General features: G+C 39.6%; 2 long non-coding RNA genes across 2 annotated transcripts in view; one reads left to right on the top strand and one right to left on the bottom strand.

The window, feature by feature from the left end:
* Window positions 1–5,000, top strand: part of LOC137994869 (uncharacterized) — a 193,856-nt gene that overhangs the window by 73,523 nt on the left and 115,333 nt on the right. The window lies entirely within an intron of this gene.
* The window catches only part of LOC137994865 (uncharacterized), a 13,890-nt gene that overhangs the window by 6,095 nt on the left and 2,795 nt on the right, over window positions 1–5,000 (bottom strand). The window lies entirely within an intron of this gene.

Here is a 5,000-nt window from a genome sequence, read left to right as displayed (position 1 = left end):
GAATAAGAGAGTTTAGCCGAAGACTCTGTGACAGTAACTGTTTCTTTGAGCAAATGTTATCTTCGTAGATAACATTTGACCCGGTGTGCAAAATTTCTTGCAAGAAAACATCCGATATCTTAAAGTAAGTTAGTATATCCTTTTTGTGGAGATTACCTTTAAAAGTAATATCGCCGCTTGTCTCTTAATTGTACATTGAAGAAAAGCTCCCATTTTGCCTCATTTCCTTTGTTAAGGTACTTTTTTACCCAACTTAGTTTCAAAGCTTGGGTAAAAAGTCTTATATCAATCATCTTTAGACCTCCATCTTCATATTCACTTATCACTATATCACGCTTGATCTTGTCGCCTTTGCCATCCAACAAAAACTTAAAGAATAGGGTGTTGACTTCATCAATGGCACACTGGTTTGTTGGCAAAGGTCACAAAATATACGTGAGTTGAGAGACAATTAAGCTTTTTAATACAGTAATTTTTCCCAGTAGGCTTAATCTACGCAATTCCCAGCAGCCCAAGCTTGCCTTAAGTTTTGTTATTTTTTCCTCATAGTTAGCTTTCAGCATTATTTCTGGGTCAGTTTAGAGCCATACACCTAGAGTTTTTACTTTATCACTCGTCCATCTTAAATCGTTCTCGGGGCACAGTTTTTCTTCGCTTCCTGCATTTGTGCCAATCCACAGCGCTTCTGTCTTTTTATAATTTAGTCGGAGGCCGGATATCGCTCTAAAAAACTCTAATATATGCAGTGAATTTTGGAAGGATGCCTTAGATCCATCTAAAATAAGAGTTGCATCGTCTGCATATAGACTGATTTTAATTTCCTGTCCGTCAACAAATATGCCTTTAATATTATTGTGTTTCCTTATTGCGTCAGCAAGAACTTCTGCACATAGAATAAACAAGTAAGGTGACAGCGGGCAGCCTTGACTAACCCCTCTTTCTAGCTTGAATAGATTACTAGACCAGCCATTGTTCAAGATACAGCTTTCTATGTCATGGTAAAAGAGCTTAATCCATCTTAGAATGGATGAGCCAAACTTAAAGTGAAGGGTCTTATGTATGAAAGGCCACTCTATTGTATCAGAGGCTTTCTCAAAAGCAAGGAAAACTAGAAGCCCGGGAATGTTTTTAGCAGCTGTAAAGTTGATGACACTATCAATAAGTCTGATGTTCTCTCCGATAAATCTACCTTTTAGGAAGCCAGTCTGATCGTTATCAATAAGTTTAGGAAGTACTAGTTTGAGGCGATTAGCGACAGCCTTAGTGGCTAGTTTGTAGTCACAATTTAACAGAGATACTGGACGCCAGTTTTTAACGAGGTACGGCTCCATATCTTTTTTTGGAATAAGTTTAATGATCCCACGCTTCTGGGAAACGGATAACTGCCCTGTTTGATAGGCATAATTGATTGAGCCAAGAAGAAAGTCGGCAATATCATTCCAAAACATTTTATAAAATTTAGCAGGTAACCCGTCTGAGCCCGGTGTTTTATTGGAATCCATTTCTTTTAATGCCTTTAGGCATTCCGTTTTCGTCAAAAGACCCTCACAACTGTCCTGTTCTAGTTGATTTAGATTCTTTACTGTAGAAGCCTCAAAGCAGATATGATCATACTTTCCATTAGGGGAGTCAATCTTTGAACTATAAAGGTTTCCGTAAAAGGCTTCACATTGATTTAAAATTTCTTTATCAGTGGTAATGAAGTTCTCATCGTCTACTTTTAGCTGGGTGATGGCGCTTTGCTTAAAATGTCGTTTTTCCAGGTTTAGGAAGTACTTCGTATTTTTTCCCCCTCGTTATACCATCTGCATCTAGCTCTTAAAATTGACCCTTTGGTGCGATACTCAATAATCTTTTCCAGTTCCCGTTTCCTGGCCTCGAGAGTGTCAGAGATCTCTGTTTTTTCATTTGGGTTTATTTCATTAGATTCAATAAAATTTTGCAAAAAATTAATTTCTTTCTCAAGTTCTCTTTCACGTCTTTCATCTCCCACAGCAAACCTTTGTTTACGGTATCATCATCTTGATATTCCTCATGGGTTTTCTTAATAACGTCTCTGATCTGAGTAACATAATCGATGTCAGTTAGAAAAGAAGTGTTAAGTTTCCAGTAACCTGGACCTCTAAGGTTCGAGTGAAGGGCTATTTTAATGTCAATTAGAGAGTGATCTGTTTTATAACCAGCAGAGATATTTGCACTCGTAACACTGCACATAAGACCCTGGCTTACGAGAAAAAAATCTAGGCGGCATAAGATTTCAGGCTTTCTCCGACGCCAAGTGTATTTGCGATTATGCGGGTTTATTGTCCTCCACGCATCTACTAAGTCAAGTTGGGCAGCGCGGTCTTTAACCGTCTCTTGGGCTTAAGGTGTGTCCTAGCAAGCCCACCTTTCTTGTCCATGTCTATGTTCAAAACAAGATTAAAGTCTCCACCTATAATGATTTCGTCACACTCAAAGTCGTATAAATGATCAAAGAAAAGCTCAAAAAACCTTGGGTCATCAACATTAGGCGCGTACAATGTGGCCAAAGTAACACATTTCTGTTCTGTTTCGATGTCGCAGATAATAAATCTACCATTTGGGTCAGAGAAAAATTTTCGGATTTCAAAGCTAAAGGTGTTGTTAAACAAAATGGCAACCCCACACTTGCTGCTATCTTGCCCACTAAAAATTGTCCTATATCCCCATTCTGCGGACCACATGGAATTTGTGCCTTCAGAACAATGAGCTTCTTGCAGCATGTAGATTGAGTGTTTTTGCATTCTAAGCCAGTTGAAGAGCTCTCTTCTTTTCAAATTGTCCCCTAATCCTCTCACATTAAAACAACTGATACTGAGATTCATTTATAATTGAGTTTATATTGCCCATTGCAAATCGCCCAGCCACGGAGCGGAAAAAGGTAGCTAGGGAAAACTGGAATTAATTCACAAGAAACAAACAAAGATTTAAATATATACACAGAAGAACACCAGCACAACATACTAACATTACATATATACAAATGACACGAAATCATCAACATATAAAAAAGTCTTATTGTTAGGCTGAGGTCCCAGCAGGTGTTAACGAGTTGTAAATAAATAAACATGATAACAAAACGTGGTCATTAGTTGCCATTTCGAGAAAAGGGTAATATGCAAATTGATGATAATCATGCTAAACAGGGCAAATAATCTATTTTAGATTTTCTGGAATATTTTGATGGTTAAATTTTTGGTTATTAATAAGTAAAAATCTTCCGATTACTTTCGTATCGTGTATGCCGCGTTCGTTTCTTGCTTTCATCATCGCCTTAATTAAAATGTTTCGCTCCTCCTGGATAGCTCTAGCAAAATCGGTAATATATAAATTGGGGTGGTTGCCGGAACTCTTGATCTTTGATCTGTTCTTCCAGATTAAGTCGCGGTCCTCGCGGCTGATGAATCTCGCGATAATAGGCCGATGCCTACCCTCCACATTCTTTCCCACTCGGTGCACTGCATGAAATTTAATATTTTTTGAGTCAATTCCTAAATCATTCTTAATTATATCGTGTATTACGCTCTTACAATTTTCGCCCTCGATTTCCTCAATGTTGTTAAATCGTAAATTTTCTCGCCGAGTGTATTGTTCGAGTTTAATGTTATTTTCAATTTCCGTTTGGAGCTGTAATTCTAAGCTGGTAATTCGTTTCCGTAAGGTATCCAGTTCCTCATTAGTCTTCTGTAGATCCATTTCAGCCTTCTCCTTCATAACGGCTACATCCCCTTGGGTGAATTCTAAGCTCTGCTTTAAGCCTTGTGTTTCAATTCTAATTTGGTCAATGTCGTTTTTCAACTCATACCTCAACTTGTCCAACTCTGAGCGCAATCCGTCGAAGCCTGCCTCCATTGCCTTTCGAAGCGCTTCGATCGCATCTTTCACCGGGTAAGAAATATCAGAGTTATCCGCCATGTCTTCTGCCGCGCTATTCGAAGAGCTCGATCCTATCTTGGAACGCTTTTTCGATCGTCCCATGAAGCAATCGCCGTCCAAACCACACAGACCGATAAAGCGATGAAGTTACTTAGTGTTTTCCATCAAGCAAGCAGCATTGGTAAGTTAAAAATTGGCTAAAGACCCGCGTCTTACGAGGAGCGTCAGTTGAAGCGTCTGGACGCCATGCCTGCCCGGTGTTGTTAGCGTGTTCTGAAACGGCGGAGGTCTGGGTACGGGCAAGTCGGATGTCTCGCTCATGTTCGTTGATTCTTTTATGCATAGGCCTTCCAGTCTCGCCGATGTAGACTTAACCGCATTTACAGGGAATATTGTAAACCACGCCATATTTTTTAGTCGACTCGACAGCGTCTTTCGGTCGTACTAGATGTGATATTAATGTAGTCTCAGACTTAAAAACAGCGCGTATGTCTTGTTGCTGTAGGTAGCGGCGAAGTTGTTCGGATAGGCCATTGACATAGGGTAAAACCGCAGTAGACTTGTACTCGATCGTGGGCTCAGCACTGCTACTCGGTTTCCTGGTCTTAGTGATTATTTGCAAAAAAGAAAGAGGGTAGCCATTAGAGATTACCCACTTTCTTTCTTGCAGTAAATCACCAAGACCAGGAAATTCAAAGGAGCGAATTCAAACCAAAAACCAAATTAAACCACAACACATACAGATGAAAATTTTGCCATATAAATGATACTCATAATTATTAAAAATTCGTATTGGAAATTCCACGGCCGGCTTAGTCAGTTCAATTAGCGAGCTTGTTCTCAGATGCGCTGAAAACTCAATTCGGAGAGCTTTCCGTCCAACCACGGAAAAAAGAAAAAGCTTTCAATATAGGGTATGCTTTATTGTACCCTGCGATAAGAGTCGCCTTCGATTTTCCTAAATAAGTCGGTAAGAGGAAAGGAGACTCTCTTCCTTCCTCTTCCCGACGTATCTAGGAAGATCAACAGAGACTCTGCTCGCAGGGTAGCTAGCAGAGTGTGTTGAACTGTGACAGTGGATTAACTGACTGTGAATTTAACGC

The sequence above is a fragment of the Montipora foliosa genome, chromosome 3 (genome assembly GCF_036669935.1).
Source record: "Montipora foliosa isolate CH-2021 chromosome 3, ASM3666993v2, whole genome shotgun sequence".
NCBI lineage: Eukaryota > Metazoa > Cnidaria > Anthozoa > Scleractinia > Acroporidae > Montipora > Montipora foliosa.
The sequence above is the reverse complement of the archived record's forward strand: the minus strand, read 5'-3'. Positions and strand labels throughout refer to the sequence as shown.